The sequence below is a fragment of the Lissotriton vulgaris genome, chromosome 6 (assembly GCF_964263255.1).
Source record: "Lissotriton vulgaris chromosome 6, aLisVul1.2, whole genome shotgun sequence".
NCBI classification, from domain to species: Eukaryota; Metazoa; Chordata; class Amphibia; order Caudata; family Salamandridae; genus Lissotriton; species Lissotriton vulgaris.
Window position 1 is genome coordinate 152,597,854 of NC_141694.1, and position 19,942 is coordinate 152,617,795.

Here is a 19,942-nt window from a genome sequence, read left to right on the forward strand (position 1 = left end):
GCCGCCAAATGGCTTTTGGCTGGATTGATTCTTAACCCATGAACTCCCAGGGTTTTTATTACTTGAAAGAGGTGAACCAAATGTTGCTCCCAAGAGTCACTATATATTATGATATCGTCTATGTAGGCTCCAGCATAGGCCTCATGAGGTTTGAGTGTCATATTCATGGCTCGCTGGAATGTTGCAGGCGCTCGATGTAAGCCAAAGGGTAGCATTTTGAAATGGTATAACCCATCCGGGGTAGAGAAAGCCGTCTTTTCTCTGTCTTCCGTCTTTAAAGGAATTTGCCAATATCCTTTACACAAGTCTAGTGTGCTAATATACTTGGCTTTTCCTATCCTTTCCACCATTTCATCCACTCTTGGGAGAGGATAGGTGTCAAACTCAGATATTTTGTTCACCTCTCTGAAGTCAATACAAAATCTCACTGACCCGTCTGGTTTTGGAACTAACACTATGGGCGAGTTCCATTCGCTTTTAGATGGTTCTATGACATCCAACTGTAACATCTTCTCTACCTCTTCCCGTATAACCTGCCGGCGAGACTCAGGTATACGGTAGGGTCTTAATCTCACTCGTTTACCTGGAGGGGTTTTGATGGCATGCTCGATGAGATTGGTCTTTCCAGGGGTAGTGGAAAAAACCGGAGACAATGGTTGTAAAACCTTTGTTAGGTCATGTGCTAACACATCAGGTAATTCTAGATCGAGACATGTTTGAAACAGGGGTGTTTGAGGTTCTGCGCTATTCACTGACACAGGTACAGGTCCCTCCCATTTCTTTAGGAAGTTCACATGATATATTTGTGATATCTTCTTCTGGGAATCTGTCTCTATCCTATAGGTTACTGGAGTTACCTGTTGAGTGACTTTGTAGGGACCCTGCCATTGACCCAATAACTTCTGGTCGGAAGTAGCCATCATAAGCAACATGAGATCGCCTACCTGAAAGGACCTAGGTTTCGACCCTCGGTCGTATTGTTTCTTTTGGGCAATCTGGGCATTCTCTAGAATATTCCTAACAATACTCCGAATTCGTTTCAAGTGAGTTTGAAGGTTCGAAACATACTCGGGAAGTGGTCTGGTATCGTTTTGTTCTGTTTCCCACTGTTCTTTAGCCATATCTAATAAGGTACGTGGTTTGTATCCGTACAACAATTTGAAGGGGGAATAACCTGTGCTTTTTTGTTCTTTACATCTGATGGCAAAAAGAGCTAGGGGAAGAATGTCCTCCCACTTACGGGCTTCCAGATCTAACAACTTTTTTAGGGTGGTTTTAATGGTAGCATTATATCTTTCAACCAACCCATCTGTTTGAGGGTTATATGCTGAGGTTCGGATTTGCTTCACTCCTAGTTGAGTACAAATGTCTTTCATAATTTTGGAGGTAAAGGGGGTTCCCTGGTCGGTTAGAATCTCTTTTGGGAAACCCACCCTGGAAAAAACACTAACCATAGCCTTGGCAATATTGGTTGTGTCGGGTCTGCGTAGGGGTATGGCTTCTGGGAATCGAGTAGCATAATCCACCAGAACCAATACATACCTGCACCCACTTCTAGATGGCAATAAGGGACCAATAATATCCATGCCAACCCGTGAGAAGGGTTCATCTATGATGGGAAGGGGAAGTAGCGGTGCTCTTGGAGGTTGATAGCGACTGCGTTTTTGACAAACCGGACATTCCCTGCAATACCTTTTGACCTGTTGCTATATGCCTGGCCAATAGAAATTCTCCAGGATAGTTTTTTCTGTCTTGTCTGTCCCAAAATGTCACCCCAACAGATGGCTGTGAGCTAGATACAATGGCCCTTATTCATGAGGCTTTGCGTCAGTTTTGCGCCGCCGGTGCGTCACTTTTTGTGAGGCACCAGCGGCGTACAAAATGCGCCTTGTTGCGCCGTATTTAAAAAGTGACGCATCTAGGTAGATGCGTCACTTTTTAAACCCCTGTGCCACATTATACCTGCGTCAGGTATAATGTATGCAGAGGGGGCGTTCCCCCGCAAAAAGCCTCGTAATAGTGACGCAGTGAAATCTATGAGATTTCACTGCGTCACTTTTAGGATGCTGTTGCGTCAAAATCTTGCGCCTGCCTCACAGCAGGCGTAAGACTGACGCAAGCCGTTTCACATGGGGCTTTCCCCATGTGAAAGGACGCATTGCTGGAGTTGCGTCACTTTTGTGACACACTCCAGCAATGCGTCACTTTTGCGCTTACAGATGCGTCAGAAATACTGACGTATCTGTAAGTCCTTGCGACATGATGCGTCATACATTAAATATGACGCATCATTGGTGTTGCAAGGGGTGCGCAGTGAAAAGTGACGCATCGCTGTTTTCACGCAGCGGTGCGTCACTTTTCAGAAATGAGGCCCAATACTTTCTCTCGGAATAGATTTGGGACTAACAATCGGGCGTTCTGATTTGGGTGGTTCTTTCTATATAACAAGCCGTTTTTGACATAAAAATATGGACCTACATGTTGTGGGTCATCTTCATCAAGGGTCTTGTTCCAGGCTTCCTGAAGGACAGGGTCTTCCCGCTGGGCCGCATGGAAGTTACGATCCGATTCCCAAGGATTCTCTACCGGAATTACAGGTACCACTAGGGGCTCTTTTCCTTTTTCGGCCCTTCTTTGTCTGCGGCTTTTCCGGTACTTAGAGGCTGGCCATTTTTTTTCGGTCTCTGTAAAAAAAAGGTGCGAAAGCTAACCATTCCTCTGCAGCCAGCGATGACTCCTGCAACTGCTGGGGTAATTTGGCATAATCGTTTCCTAAGATGGCTTGTTCAGGTAACCGAGGTATGAGTCCCACCGTTAAAGAAGTCCCTGAATCTTTGGGATGCTGTACTAACACCCGAGCCGTGGGATAGGGTTTAACATCACAGTGTACACATTTGATGGCCACCATCCCTTCTATAGGACCAATGCGATTACCAAGATCCTGGGATCTAACTACGCTGTGTAAGCATCCGGTATCCGCTAGAGCAGTAACAGGTCGTCCATTCATGGACATGGTGCACTTATATGGGAGTAGTCTTTGGTCTTCTTGGGGTGAACAGAAGTAATTACGGGCCATTCCTATCTCCATGGGCTCTTCTTTTTGTGGACAAAACCTTGCTATGTGTTCCATCTCCCCACACTGAAAACATTGGGGACCTGTCATAGGGGGTCGTACAAACGGGACACTGGGCAATGGGTTGCTGGGAACAAGCGCCAGAGGTTCATTTTTTTTTGTAACTGGGGTCTAGGAGGCCGATTTGGCATATGTCCACCGGTTTTCCCCGTGGCTTCGTCCCTATTTTTCTGGAAGTCTTGTGCCCTATTATATGCACTGGCTATCTCCACAGCTGTTTCCAGGGTAAGGTTGGCTTTCTGTCTAACCCACCGTTGATTAGGAGGATGGAGTGAGGTCAAGTACTGTTCTAAATATATTTTAGCCATGATTCCATCCTTGTCGGTGGTAGCTGGTTTTAATCAACGATCTGCCATGTCCTTTACTCTGAAATATAAGGCACGAGGGGTTTCTTGTGGCCTTCCTTCATTTGTCTCAACTTAAGTCTATAGGTTTCATCGTCAACTCCTAGTCTTTCCAGGATACATTTCTTTATGTCCGCATAAGGAACTGCCCCTTGCAGGGCAGCTGCCTGGTAGGCCACTTGTAAGTCATCAGACAATAATGGACCTAAATACTGGCCCCATTTCTCGGCGGGCCAGGAGGCTGCATTTGCCATTCTTTCAAAGTTACTAAAGAAGAAATCGGGGTCCTCTCCTGCCACATAACGCTGTAACACCACAGATGGCAGGGTAGTAGGGCCCCGTTGGTGGCCCAAGGCTTCTGTAAGTTTGCCCATTGCGGCTTCATGAGTCTGCCCCTGCCCTGCTATGGCTTGTTGGAACTTGCACCGATCTTCCTCTACAACGGTCTAGAAACGTTCCATAACTTTGCTTAGGTGTTCCTGATTCTCTGCCATTCTTGCAAGGACAGCCTCCATGTCGCCTTTCAATCCCACTTCTGACACCACTTGTGAGAGCGAGGGCTTGATATACAGGCGTGGAGGCTGTAATTTGGGTTTGGAAATGGGATTATTGATAGTAGGGGAAAGTGAAAAGGGTTGGGAAGTTAAAGTTTCTTCTTCTTCCGACGTTTCCTGGGATGAGCCGGAGGAACCGGAGGTCCGCAAAGTTGTTTCCTTGCCCTCTGGGTCTTCTGGACCGGGTTGGTTTTTCCGGAAGCTCATAGAAGGATAGAAAAAAACAATATAGGGGAACCGTCAGAATGGCGTTCTTTATAATGATGCTGATTTTCCTTCACCACACCAGTGTGATTTATCAGGGATATTCAAGATGTAGAAGGGTACTGTATTGTCTTATTTGGAAAACAAGGACGTGGGGTAGTGAACTTAAGTGCCTAGGGTAGAGAGAGTTGTGTACAGTCTCAAGCATTTGGGGTAACGAACTTAAGTGCCTAGGGTAGGGAGAATTGTGTACCGTCACTAATACAATTCTCAAAACAGTCTGGTACACGTAGTGCTTATCAGGCTCCACCTAGTGCCCCATTGTGCTCTGCCCTCCCACTATGTCCGTTTCCGCCCCCTCCCTCTGTGTCCCCGAGCCAGTTTCACTCACGGCCCCGCCATAACTCTCTTCCGAGTTACGGCCGCCTTCCAGCCTCCTCCGGACACCACCAGCCCTCCGACCAGCTTTCCTCTTCTGGATCGTCGGGTCCAGCATCTTCGCCACCGGGTCCCGCATCTTCTTTACCGGGTCCCGCGTCTTCTCTACCGGGTCCCGTGTCTTCCTCCTCGGGTCCTGCGTCTTCCTCCTCAGGTCCTCACTTCCGCGTCTGCTCTCCTCCCTATGACCTGTCCCTGCGTGCTGTTTATTGGCTCGCGTCTCTCCCTTCCGGGGTATGGGGGTTGGAGTTCCGGGTCACACGAGCGACCGGCATGTTCCTGTGAAAACACGTGAGAGGTATATGGGCGGTGTAGTCCTCTGGAGCTTAACTGACACCATGGTCGCGCCTGCATGTTCTGGGTAAGTGCGGGGTCTTCCTCACATCTATGCTTTTGGATTTTTGTTTTATGGTTTGATGGTACGACGGGCAACACAGAAAGGTGAAGACAGGGTTGGGTACAGCAAAGGGGTTAGGAAGGAGGAGAATTGGTGGGACAGACCTATTGGTCGGGGCTTTCTGAGCAACTACGAGACAGCTATTCTACACCTTACTTGATGATGATCTTCACCTCACTCAAATGCAATATTAAAGGGCTTAAGTCACCTACCAAGTGGCATAAACTATGGAAATACCTGTTAGATCACAGGCATGATTTGGTAGCCCTACAAGGGCAGCAGATTACACTCAGCATATTGACTCAGTGAAGACAGGTCAGGTCAGAACTGACTCTGTCAGACTTTTTAACTTCGTTTTTAAAAACTACTGCTCACTGCTTATTACTTGCTTACTTTCTGTCCTGGTGCCCCCTGGTCCGTTGCGGTGTGTGCCAATTGCACGGAGGGGTCAATCACCATCTTAGCTTGTTTTAAAATGCTCACTTCCTGAACACCAGGTTAGCGCTCTATGCCCACAGTTGTGGTCCCGCCCACTTCCTGCTAAAAGCAAGTGCGCTGAGTGATGCGCGCAGGAGATTGCACTCAGCATATTGACTCAGTGAAGACAGGTCAGGTCAGAACTGACTCTGTCAGACTTTTTAACTTTGTTTTTAAAAAATAATGCTCACTGCTTATTATTCACTTACTTTGTGTCCTGGTGCCCCCCTGGTCCGTCGCGGCGTGTGCCGATTGCACAGAGGGGTCAATCACCCTCTTAGCTTGTTTTAAAATACTCCCTTCCTGAACACCAGATCAGCTCTCCACGCCCACAGCTGCGTTCCTGCCCACTTCCTACTTAAAGCAAGTGCGCCGAGCAGATGTGCACCTAAGGCGCCCGCCCGCAACACTGCCGCCAGACGCCAGGCACCCTGCCCATTTTTCACCCAGAACTTCCATCTAACTGATCTTTGATGGCCACGCTCCAATACACTAGTCAGGAGCTCCACTCTCTAAACAGAGCTCCCCACAACCTACTTGGCAATACTCCTGCCCCACTCATTGAGGACCAGGCAGCCCAGGAGCTCCCCCCACTTAGTCGGCAACATATGAGAGCACACGGTAGCAACAACTGTTCCCAAACAAAGTCCACTCCACTAACACCTAAATACCTAATATGCCTATACTGTAACGCGCGTTCCCTCCCCAAACACGCATTAGAAATCTAGTCACTACTAGACACAGAAACCCTGGACTTATTTTTGGTTACAGAAACATGGCTTCAAGATTCATCACTACCAGACATTGCAGTAGGCCTCCCCCGACTACCAGATGACCATATCAGATAGGATAGACAGAAGAGGAGGGGAAGTTGCAATTGCCCACAGGGCAAACAATAAAATATACATCATAGAAACCCATCTTGCTGAATGGGGCGAAATCTGCAACTTCACAATAGAGCTGGAGTCCTGGAAAGGTGCCCTTCTCTACAGGCCCCCTGGACACAAACCAAAAACGTTGTCAACAAACTGACGGAGACAATAGCACCATATGTTCTGGCCTCTGGCAACTTTCTCCTATTAGGGGATTTTAACTATCACGCAGAGCTACTACTGGACCCCCGCACTAATGACCTTATCACCAGCCTAAACACACTAGGCCTAAAGCAGCTAGTGACAGGTCCTACTCACACCGCAGGTCATTCCTGAGATCTCCTATTCACAAAGTCGCCTAATGTTAAGATCAACCAGCTACTCCCAGTCCTATGGTCAGACTACCATGTAATCAGGTTTCACATCCACGAAAACCCAACCCAACCCCAATCCAGGAAAGAACTAAAACTGAGCAGACCTTGGAACAAGATAAGCTTAGAATCCTTTTCTACTCATTTTAACGCCCCCCTTAAGGGCTCACCGAGCCCAACGAGGGAGCAATAGATCTGGATCTCGCAATCAATATGACCTTAGACACTATTGCCCCTGAAAAGTTGACTAGATGTCTTAACAAACTCTCCCCCTGGTTCACCCCAGACATAAAAATGACCAAACTCGCCGTCAGGACAGCTGAACGCAAATGGCGCCGTACAAAAAATGTGATAGACAGACAACACTACAAAACATCACACCGGCTCCATATGGACAACATTGCCTTAGCAAAAAAAGTTTATCTGAGGAACAGGATAAACCACGCCGCAAATTCACACAGAGAACTATAAAAAATAGTTAAAGTGTTCACCAATCCCCGCTCATGCCAGCCTCCACTCACTGTGACCCAGGAATGGGTCAACTCTCTTGCATTCTTCTTTATTAACATGATTAACGATATTCATAAACTGTTCCCCCAACCAATCGACACGACTCCAACCTATACATTGCTCAAGCAGACAACCGAGTCCTATCCCACGCACACTGCTGTTCTTAAGGATTTCCACACATTCACAGAGGAAGAAGTAGCCCTCACGATAAACAATATCAAATCTGGTTCCCCAGCCGACCCGGCCTCCTCTCAAACCCTATCCAAAATCACGCCGGCTCTCCTCCCCACCCTGACCAAAACACTTAATCTCTCACTATCTCAATCCACCGTACCCTCTCACTGGAAGGAGGTCATAATCAGACATATCCTTAAAAAAAACTACAGCTGACCCCAAACAGCTTCTCAACTATTGCCCAATCTCCCTCTTGCCTCTTTTCGGAAAGATCATGGAATCCTTGATCAACAACCACCTATACAAACATCTAGAAAATAACAAGCTGTTGGATCCATCCCAATCAGGATTCCGAGCGTTTCATAGCACCGAAACAGGCTTACTTGAGATGGTGGACAACATTCGCTGGCCCTTGATTCAAGGCAATCCGCCATCCTGATTTTACTTGATCTGTCGGCTGCCTTCAACACCATCTCACACAGCATTCTTTTAGAATGCCTAGCTGAGGCTGGTGTCGAGGGCTCAGCTCTATTTTGGATCAAGAGCTACCTGACAGGACGGCACTCCAAGGTCCAAATAGGAAAATCCTATTCTAAAAACCAGAAGATTGACAAGGGAGTCCCTCAGGGATCCATATTGAGTCCCACACTTTTCAATCCATATGTGTCCCCTCTGGCAAAGATAATCAAAGCACATGGGTTTGAAACAGTGTCTTATGCAGACGACATGCAACTGCTGCTAATTACCCTAGGACCAGACCTCGCTAGGACCAAACTTAGATTCCAACAATGTATGTTAGCAATAAAGGACTGGATGACTAACAACTACCTGTTACTTAACGCCAGCAAAACAGAAATACTGCTCCTTGACACTGCACACAAACGGTGGACAGACGACTGGTGGCTACCGGCCTTGGGGCCGTGCCCCCCACCTAAGTCAACAGCCCGGAACCTGGGAATAATATTATTCAAAATACTCTCTATGGCTGACCAAATGAACAATGTAGTGCGCACCAGCTTTGGTATAATGCGCAATCTCAGGAAAATCTTCGAATGGATCCGCCTTCCCTCTCGCATGCCCCTAGTACAGGGACTAATCATAATCCGTTTGGATTACGGCAATGCACTACTAGCCTCCATAAATGAGGACCTTCTGACAAAACTTCAGGTCCTGCAGAACACCGCAGCCATGCTGCTCTTAAACCTTCCTCCCCGCATCCCCTCCGCGCCCAGTTTGAGGACATTACACTGGCTTCCCATTAAAAAACGCATCAAGTTCAAACTATGCTGTCTAGTTCATAAGACCCTTAATGGTCATGGGCCAAAATACCTAGCAAAAAAGCTAACAGACTGCTGCCCGGCTAGAACCCTCCGCTCTACCAGTAAGCATCCCCTATCTGTCCCAAGAGTCAGAACAGTAAGGAATGGAGACAGATCCTTCTCTAAAATAGGCCCAGAAACCTAGAACTCTCTGCCTCGGGTTGGAACCGAATCATGGCAGGTTCCGAAAAAAAACCTAAAAACCTGGCTTTTCTAGCTCTGCCTTGGCCCCACGCCTGTCTTCTCTGAGTGCCTGCTGGCGCTATGAGACCTACGGGTGATTTAAGCACCTAACAAATTCCAAATACAAATACATACAAATACAAGAGACATACATGAAACGAACTGAGGACCATAGACTATGTCATGGGGCATACCCAATATTATGCAAATCCTCTGCACCTTCAAAACACAATGGGGTGACCCTTCTCTTTCACTACTCAATGAAGTTTCAATCTGAGGGTTGTAGATCGGATAAAGAAGGGAGGGTGGTTATGGTTAACAGCTGACTCCATGACCGCATGTATACCTTTGCCTCTATTTACGTCCCTAATACCAATTAGGGACAATTCCTGAGTTCTATGTTATCAATGCTGAGATTTGCAGGAGGGTAGGTAATTCCGATGAGAGATTTCAACCTCACTTGCGACATGGGGATGGATAGCACGCACCCACACACACAGAGGCAACACCAGTAGCTTTCCCAAGACACTGAAACAGGAGTTTAAATCCATGGGTTTGGTGGATGCGTGGTACAATGTACATCCCACAACCCAAGACTATGCCTTCTTTTCACATTCTTATCGTACCTATTATTGATTGGATTATATATTTGTGAGTCAAGTCCTCACCAGCCCTACAAGTAGCCTTATTCCATCCAATCACAATTTCAGACCATGCCCCAACAACACTGACTATGTCCTGAGACACAGCCCCGGTGAGACATTGTTTCTGTTTTTACCCTGGGTCCCTCGTCTGAGCAAAACTGCTACGGTAAGAACTGAGGAAGGCCATTAGGGATTCTTTTTCCTTGATTGTTCATCATGATACTACTCCAATGAACAACTGGCCTTTAAGATGGTTCTTTGGGGCAAATTTATTGCCTTAACTGCAACACTCAATAAGCAAAGACCTAAAGAAAGACTTGAGTTGGAGGTGGAACTCCAAGCTGCAGAATGGGAACACAAAGAGAAGCCAACATTGACCCGCCATAGACAAATTACAGTGCTCTTAAGCAAACTTAATGCCATATACAATAATAGAGTTGAACTTACCCTCTTAAGACTTAAGCACACCACATATAAACAGGCAAACAAGATGGGTTCACACCAAGCTAGGCAGTTATGGATTAAACGAGGAGAGAAGGAGTATACAGCAAGACTCAGTGGAAAGGCATCCACAGACCTGAAAAAGTCACAAGGTTTTGGTCAATTCTAGAGAAATCTGTACAACGTGGAGGGCTACAAGGAGACAGCCCAGTTTGTCTACCTAGACGAGGTAGACCTCCCTCAGATAACTCAAGCACAAAATGAGTACCTGGAAGAGCCCATAATGGAAGAGGAGATATGTAAGGCAATAACAGACCTTAAACTCCACAAATCCCCAGGCCCAGATGGGCTCACGGCACAATTTTCTAGGGCCTATAGCTCCTTCACACCTTGTGCCTTTCTTTAACTCCATGGCAGAGGGACAAGCAGTTACTTCTTCCATGAGCAAAGCCCTGATTTCGGACATTCCAAAACCAAGGAAAGACCCTTAAAAATGTGGCTCATACCGACCGATAGTGCTTCTTAATATTGACACCAAAATATATGAAAATCATAGCCTCTAGACTTGAGGATCTTTTGCCAGACTTAATTCACCTGTATCAATCTGGATTCATCAAAGGCAGAAAAAGCCACGATAATCTGGGAAGGGTGATCGACCTGGTTGAAAAAAATCAATTCCAGCTGCCCTCTTGGCATTAGATGCAGAGAAAGCGGGTGGACTGGCCCTTCTTATTTTACACTTTGAAGAAATATGGATTTTGTGTTGAATTTATATAAATGATTAAGGCTAACTGCGGGATCCAGAGCTCGGGGGTTGGTTAACGGACTGGGCTTGGATCTCTTCTATTTGGAAAGAGGAACACAGCAGGAGTGCGACCTCTCGCCGCTACTATTTGCCCTTAATATTGAGTACTTTGCAGCAAAGATCTGTACGACACCCGCGATTCGAGTCATAACTTTTGGCACAGAAGAACATAGGATCTTCCTCTTTGCTGATGATGTGTTGATGACCATCACCAGTCTAGGATCTACCCTGAGAGCCTTACAGATGAAACTACTAAAATCTGAATTAGTATTGTGCTTCTGCATTAACCTAACCAAATCTTTCCTACTCAATGTAAACCTACAGCAGCAGGAAATGGAGTCAGTAGTGGAGAACACTCCCTTTCAATGGGTCAGTAAAAAAGAGATTGCATATCTTGACATTAAGATTACCCTCAAAATCTCGGACCTTTTCGGAACTAACTATCCCCCACTCCTCCAACAATTAAAGCTCGAATTTCGAAGGTGGGCGCCTATGTACATCTCATGGCTAGGTCGAATACACGTCATAAAAATTAATGTTCTGCCCAAATTATTGTACCTTTTCAAGGGCCTACCGATCGATCGGGACAGAAGATTTTTTCTCAACCTGTGCTCCATGGTTATAAGATTTATCTGGCAGGATAAAAGAGCTTGCCTCCCATATAAGGAGCTCTGTCTACCAAAGTTCCTAGCCCCTGTGGCACTACCATCTTTCCATCTCTACTGCAAAGCCTCTCAACTGAGAATACTCCAAAAATGGTCTGCAAGAGTGTCTGATAAACATTGGCTCTATATGGGTAGGATGGTGGTTCGGTGATATATCTGTGACCTTCTCAGAAAACCCAAGGCGGCCCGCCCGCTGAAAGCATACCCAGACGAAGACTACACTTAAAGTCTGGGATGAGATCTATTGCACAGTTGCTTGGACCTTCTTCCCCTCACTTTTCACACTCCGTCATTATAATCCTGCATTTCCCACAGTTTTCGCCCAGTGGCTTTCAATGCGTGGAGAGATGGAGGATGTCTCACTGTCTAACATCTCTTCCAGAATTGGGATATCCTAACGTTTGAGCATTGTCAAACAACTTTCACCTTCCAGCATCAGAACACTATCACTACACTCAACTTAGACATTGGGTTCTGGGTGCTGAGCTGAAGAAGGCCGCCATTATAGATTTCACTCCTGTTGAGAGGTTAGTGAGGGCGGGTGGCGGATCTAAGGGAAACACCTCATTCCTTTACTCCATGCTGAACTCGACCCTCCACACCCTCCACCAACAACACATGGCCTTTTGGGAGTAGACGCTGGGCTTCAACATCTCTGATGACCAATGTGGCAGACTTTAGAGAGACATTCCCAAATTTAATCATTCAATGAGGATACGGGAAGTCCACTATAAGGTACTTTATGACTGGTACCTTTACCCTACCAAACTAAAGAGAATATTCCCTAATACCTCAGATTTGTGCTGGAGGGGATGTTGCATGTTGGGTGACTGTAGACCAATCTGGTGGGACTGTCCCATGATTCGCCCATACTGGTCAGAAATATTGGCACAGATCAAGGTTTTGTGCTTTTGGGCCTGTGTGATAGATCTTTTAAATGGCAAACAATAGGATACCAATAAATTCTTTGGCTATACTTTGGGGCAGCTACAATGGCAGTGACCGCAGCATAGAAGCAAAAGGAAACCCCTTCATTGATGCAATATCATTCTTGCTTATGGCAAGCCCTCACAATGGAACGAATGACAGATATCCTCTCAGACACCTTTAAGAATTTCAAATATTTGTGAGGCCCACTGGTGGTCTACCTATCTCAGGGACTGCCACTATGAATCTGCTCGACACGAACGTGGGCTCTTCACCTCTTCCAATTCTAGCCTAAATGTCCCAGAGGGTGTCTGGAGAGAGGAGTGAGATACCTCCTGGCTACAACCTCTGACCAAGTTAGGCTACATCTTGTACACGCCACTCTTTCCATTGGACAGCACACGCTCACCCATGTACCTTTAGTTAATGAATGATTACGTATTTATATCGCGCATGGCTACCGGAAGGCATCCCAGCGCTTTAGACAACGTTCATTCACCAAAGTTAGACAAACAGCAGAGTTTTCAGCATCTTCCTGAAACTAAGATGGTTGCTTTCCATTCTGATGTGGAGTGGAAGATTGTTCCAAAGTCTTGAGGCCTGTAGGGAGAAGCGTCGACCACCCATATGCACTCTCCTTATTTTAGGGATTGTCAAGAGATTTTTATTAGAGGATCTTAATTCCCGACCAGGAAGGTACGGACAGAATAATGATTGCATTACTTTATTGACCGTGACCAGAGTTTTAAATTCGATCCTCTGTTGCACTGGAAGCCAGTGCAGCTGACGAAGTGCGGGTTTGGCAGATGTTCTCCGTAGGACGTTCAGCAACATACGCGCTGCGCAATTCTGAGCAGTCTGCAGTATCTTAATTGTCCCTTGGGGGGCACCTAGATATAATGCATTAGAGTAATCTAGGCGTGATAGGATCAACGCCTGCACTAGGATCCTTCTGGCTTCGAAGGGAAGGAGGATGATAATTTTCCTCAGAAGCCTCATGAGTGCATAACATGTGGCAGCTACCTTCCGGGCCTGTACTGAGAAATTAAGAGCTGGGTCCATCCACACCCCAAGGCTCTTAATTTGGGTCTTGGGCTTGGGTGGTTGACCTAAACTATCCGGCCACCATTCCTCCACTGTGGTAGGTGCCTTGTATCCCAGCATCATCACCTCAGTTTTTGCCCCATTAAGTTTTAGGAAGGATTCATCCATCCATTCCCGAACTTTATTAAGGCAAATGGAGAGGCTTTCAAAGGGGGCATCATGCGTGGTTAGTGAAATAATCAATTGTCTGTCATCTGCGTATGTGACAAGTTTTACTCCCCAGGGAAGCACCACCTCAGCCAAAGGCCTCATATAAATATTAAATAAGGTGGGGCTGAGGGACGAACCCTGGGGTACACCGCAGTTGAGACACATTTGGGGAGAGGAAGCCTCATTTTCAAAGACCACAAAAGTCCTATCAGACAGGAAGGAATGCAGCCACTGTAGTGCGCGGCCCGAGACACCAACTTCCTCCAGCCTGTGAAGCAGAATGGAGTGGTTCACGGTGTCGAAGGCTGCGCTTAGATCTAGTAATAGTATGGCCGCATGATTCCCACTGTCTACGATCTTCCTTGCTTCCTCAACCACTGCAATAAGAGCTGTTTCGGTGCCCTGATTTCTCCTAAACCCTGTCTGAGTGACATGAAAGGGGTTGTTATCCTCCAGAAAAGTAGCCAATAAAGAATTGACATATTTCTCTGTGAATTTACTAATGGTGGGCAAAAGAGAGATGGGGCGATAGTTTGCCCAATCTTCAGGGTTAAGGTTAGGTTTCTTCAACAGGGCCTTAACTTTAGCCTGTTTCCAAGTCGGCGGCACCAGGCCTGAAGTCAAAGAGGCATTAATCACCTCCTGAATAACTGGGGCCACAGTGTCTGATACAAGGTTTAATATGGTAGGGGGTGCAGGATCATTCGGGGAGCCTGATTTTAAATTACTTAGAAGACACTGAGTAGTAGGAAGGTCTATTGGATCGAATTCATTCAGTTGGGGCAGAGCCATGTGGGATAAAGGGGAAGATTCAATAGGAGTGTTGTGGAAGGATGAATATATGGTGGCCACTTTAGTGAAAAAGAATGTGGCCAGTTCCTCACATCGCACCTGTGCAAGTCCTGGGTCTTCAATGGGGGCAGGCGGGGTGACCAGGGATGTAAAGATTTTAAAAATTTCTCTTGAGGAGTTGGAGGCTGTACTAATTTTTGTCTGAAAGTAGTTGGATTGGGTGATTTTAATCTCCTTTTTATACTTTTTCAAGGCAAGTTTATAATTGGCTTTATCACTTTCAGTGTAATGTTTTCTCCACTGTCTTTCCTGTTGTTTGCAGGTTAGCTTCAGTAATTTCAGATCAGGCGTGTACCAGGCCTTCTTATTCTTCCCACTTCCCAGTTAAAGGGTTTTGTTTTCTTCTTTTCTTTTTCTCATGGTTGGGGCGGGGTGAGAGTGAGGAGTTGTGGAAATAGTGGGATTTTCTGTTATAGTTATTAAACAGCTTAGCTTTTGTTAATGCAATTACCTTTGTACAAGCTATTGCACATTTGTATATCCACTTACTTTCAAATGATTCACAAGTTACATTCCCATTACAAGATGGCTACCACCCTACCATTGCCTGGATTCTTTTTTTTTCTTTATGGCTGTCTAAATAAAGATCTACTTCATACTATTTATCCGGCCACCAATCACTCTAAGCATCACCACTACTATTTAGCCACTGACCAGCAAAACAGCAGAGATTATATACTGTATTGCAGACCACTGAGTAAATATCAGAGATTATGTACTATTTAGCTGGCAGCCGGGTAAGTAACCACTTCCATATCTATTTTGGGGGATGGTCAACAGTAAGAACATTATGAAAGATATTGACTGTTAGAAAGTGGGTTTCTGGTTGGCATGCCTTCCAAGTAAGAACCACAATACTAGTCACAATATGTCAAAAACACACCCTAATCAGGAGTAACATGGAATAATCTATGGTGCAATTCATGGTGTACGTATAAAGCCAATGGCCGCACTGTAATTTCAGTGTCTGCTCGCCTTCCTTCTCTTCATCACTATTAAGCCGCTCTATGTGCACTCCTATTTCCTCATTTGAGTCTCAGCTCTGCATTTACAGCACTTTGAAGTGACCATTAGGTAATAGTCAAGCACTTTCGAACACCCAATAACTAAGGCCTTGATTACGATGTCCTCTGACCGACACCCTTTCGGTTAGGGAACCAGACGACCACAGGTCGGCTGTTCCGCACACCTGATTATGATGCAACTTCATATGGTGCAGTCGCAAACTTCCATTCTCAATGGAAGCTTGTGCTGTGGGCCAAAACCGCCCAAGCTCCCATTGAGAAATGGAAGTTTGTGAAAATCCATGCGCGTGTGGCATGCATCCCAAGGTGCCTGCCACACAGTGCAGGGATTTTCTAGGGGGGGACCATAGATTTCCCCCAGGCCCAGATGCGGAGGGCAAGGCAGCAAGGGGGCCCTGCTGGGAGCCCCAATGTTGCTTTCCAAAAGCCTTTCCATGTTGGAAAGGCCAACATGTAAAGGCTGTCGGAAACCAACATCCTAATCCCGACGGTGGAAAGCCTGTCGGAAGGCATCGGTCGGTCTCTCCAACTGCTGCCTCCAACCGCACGCATCGTAATGCGTCGGTCGGACCACAACAGTAGACGCGGTTCGGACCGCAACCAACAAGCTGTTGGTTGCGGTATGAACCGCATCGTAATGAGGCCCTAAATATCATAACATTCTGAAATCTCCCAAAAATCTCATGATTTTCACTAGTAATGATAATAATACTGCATCATAAGATATTAGTGCATTTTGCAAGAAATAGGAACACAACACATAGATAACAGCAAAATTAAAACACATAAGTAAGGGAACTCTGGTTTGCTTTATATACAAACGCAATGAAGGTAAATAAAGAAAAAGATATATTTTAAATATCAAGTTTCCATTCGGTCTGGCATCAGCCAAGACCTTTTGATTTTACAAAAATGTTGATATGAGCTCTTCATTCACTGGGCTGTGTTGTGTCATTCATAGGGGCAATGGACCAGCTAACTTGAGCCACTGGCTCCTTACACTGTGAGTGAAGGCATTTGGCTTCTGCACAAAGTGTACTTCCTCCAGAAAATTCTCCTTGAGTGCCTGGGTCAGTTCTGCTGATGTTTGCTTTTTGTTTTTTTATTTTATCCTAAGAATATATATTCACAGAAAAAAACAAAGTTTTGAGTAACCTTATAGTTAGGTGAATGTGTCAATGAAATAATTTACGTATTGAACTAGAAAGTCACGAGTTATAGTTTGCAGCACTTACTATAACTTGCGCCCCGCTATGCACTGCTTATGAACTCACATATGCGATCACTCATGAGATGCTCTAGGACATAATTTATTACATGAGTGATGACATCTCAAATGACATAATTGATGACATTAATGATGCCATTATTCAAGCTTGGTTTTCCTATTGATTGCTCTATGAATTACTTGTTTCCAGTCTAGGGAGGACCTGCCTGGCAGTTCAAAGTGGACTGTTCTCATGGGTAACAGAGTCAAGATGGATTTGCATATGACTGGATCCAACCTGGATTGGTGTGGTGAGCAAAAAAAGTTGGATTTGGGCCCAGATCTCTGTATTGGGGGTGAGTGTTTGACATTGTTCAGCATTCCGTATATCATTTGTTCTTTTTGTCTATATAAATTATTTTGGCATTAGAGGTCGGACAGTAAGTAAAAAACAGCTCAGGAGAATATCAGGCATCATTAGCCCCATCACAGATACACCTCCCTTAGGTGTAGAAAGCAAGCATTATGTGCAGCATTGACCCCATAAGATATACTTTACAGGTGAATAAGTTTCCGTTAACAATCAACCACAGATATATCGAAAACCCTTGTTGAGCATGGTGTTCAATCTGTATACAACTGTTTACAGAAAGCTAAGGCCCTCATGTATGGTTTTAGTGGTCGCAAACAGAGAATCAGGCCGTTTGCCATTTTGCCATGTACCAATGCTACTTTGTGAGTCGGTAACCTATTACCGACTCACAAAATAGGAGGTAACCTGGTCACATTGTTGTCATATGCGGATGACACTGACTTAATGGCCTTAACAGCTAATAGCCTTCAAAAATCATTCATTGCTTTTACAGATTTTATGTCACAACTAGACTTAAAAGTTAATATTACCAAGTCATATATCATGGTGTGTGACCCCAAACTAACCAAAACAAGAACATTTACTGTAAAGGATAAGACTATTGATAAGATGACTAATTTTACATATTTGGGGAATATTTTTAATAACAATTGAATTGGGACTTTCTCGTCACTGCAAGGGCACAGCATACTAACCGTGTAGTGGAGGGGCTTTTCCGCTTTGCCTATGAATTAGGCCACATGCCGGTAACAGCCGGTAACAGAGTTGATTACCTTATATAAAGCAATATGTTTAACTGTCTCGTGTTATGGGGCTGGAGTGTGGGGACACTATAATGCAACCAGCTACAAATCTTGGAAATACATTTATAAAAAGGCTATTGATGACCCCAAATAATGCCCCACAGTTTTTTGCCACTCTGAGATAGGGCTGGATTACATAGAGGATCAAATTAATATTGCCCCATTGCTTCTCTGGGCCAACATTTGAATGTCTGAGGACCTAATGTTCTCAAGGGAAGTCATCAAGGATTGTATTAACCTTGCGAACGCCCTGGCGATCCCATAGCTTTGATTTGTTAGAGAAAAATTCAACTTGATTGGCCTGGGGCACTACCACGACAATCCTGCTGGTATCCACACAAATATGAAGACTATTATAAGTGAAGCATATTACTCTGAGGCAAACATGCTCCGCCAGCATTTGGTTACTCAATGTCCCCCACTCAACAGCAATTCTATCCATCTATTACTATTAATGCAAAGACTCATTTTTTTATGACTGGACTGCGCCTACGCACTCTGCACTTTCTAGTGGTTTTTCCTAAACAGTCAGGTTAGAGCGATAAACTCAACGTTTGTCCATGTTACAATTTGGCAGCGTAGAACACTTTGAACTTATTTTGTTTTGCCCACTTTATAACAAGCCCATGATTCCTAGTTCCACTTTTAAGAGAAATCCACCCCTGTACCTACATGGATGGTTTTCATTTTTTACACTCTCTGTCTACCGCTCCTATTTGTATTGCTGTTTCTAATTATCAGAATGGCTTTGTCAATACAAAAACGCTATGAGTCACAATAGTCAATTTGGTGTTTTTTTTAAATTTGTTTTTAGACTTTTATATTATAAATACTGCATGCGGGTTTAGTTTGGGGTTTTAGTGATTTTATTAAAACATTATGTAAACTGGACTTGTAATTATTTTTAAAGTTCTATGTATGTATGTTAAACTTTTATGGTCCACTGAACCAATAAAGTTGTACTGACTGACTGGCTCACAAAATAGTGTTTGCGAGTCAGTATAAGGAAGGGGCGTTTCAAGGGAGTCCCTTCTTAATAGCGAGTTGCAGGGGGATGTAAAAATGTTTTGCAACTGGAATGAACTTGCAAAACATTTTCAGTTTACCGCCTACTTCAAGTAGGTTTGGATCATATTCCCTTTGTGAATGGCAGTGAAAACGTTTTTTAGGAGCAGGCAGTGGTCCCAAGCCCTTGGGCTGGGCATTTTTTTGAGGGGGTGGGGGTAGCATGTGGCCCCCTTTTGCATGCCAATTTCGGCCCTATGGACCCCATTCACTCGCCTAATTTTCACAGGAAGGAGGGATCACATTAAAATTGGGAGCATTTTAAAAGCAAAGGCAAGCGTGATTACTGTGTTTTCTTGACCTGTGTTTTAATGTAAGTTTACTTTGCACACTGCACTTTAACTGGCCATGTTGAGTGTCAAGGAGGGTGAAGCTGACTAGATGCCAGTTCGGTGAACATTCTAGTTGTTTTTACCACTTTTAAATAAATTAAGGTTGATGATGCTGACATGCAGTGGCCAAGAGCAGCGGGCTCACAACTTTGGCGCCAAAGGCAAGCCAGTTTGCGCCCATCTGCACCAGTCTGCGGCCGGGTTGGACCTGAACCCCTGCCCGTTCACCTTGCACCCGGATAATCTATTCGGAAGAAGGCCTACATCGTGTACGACAACCACTAGGTAAAAGCTGAACACATAGGTGCCCATTAGGATGACGGGCGGACTTTGTCCGCCCGCCATCCTATCGTAGAAAGGGACTGCCCACCATAGGGGTGGGGGTCCCATGGGGGAAATTAGGATGCACCCGCCACAATGGCCATATTGAAGATCCCCTTCATCCCAAGCATCATCTACCGCCCAACCTATATGCTTCTCATGTAAAAAGTTCCATTCTCAAGGTCTGGGATCGGGTCAATACACGGCATGCCCTCACCACATTCCTGTCCCCACTCACCTCCTTTTTAGATC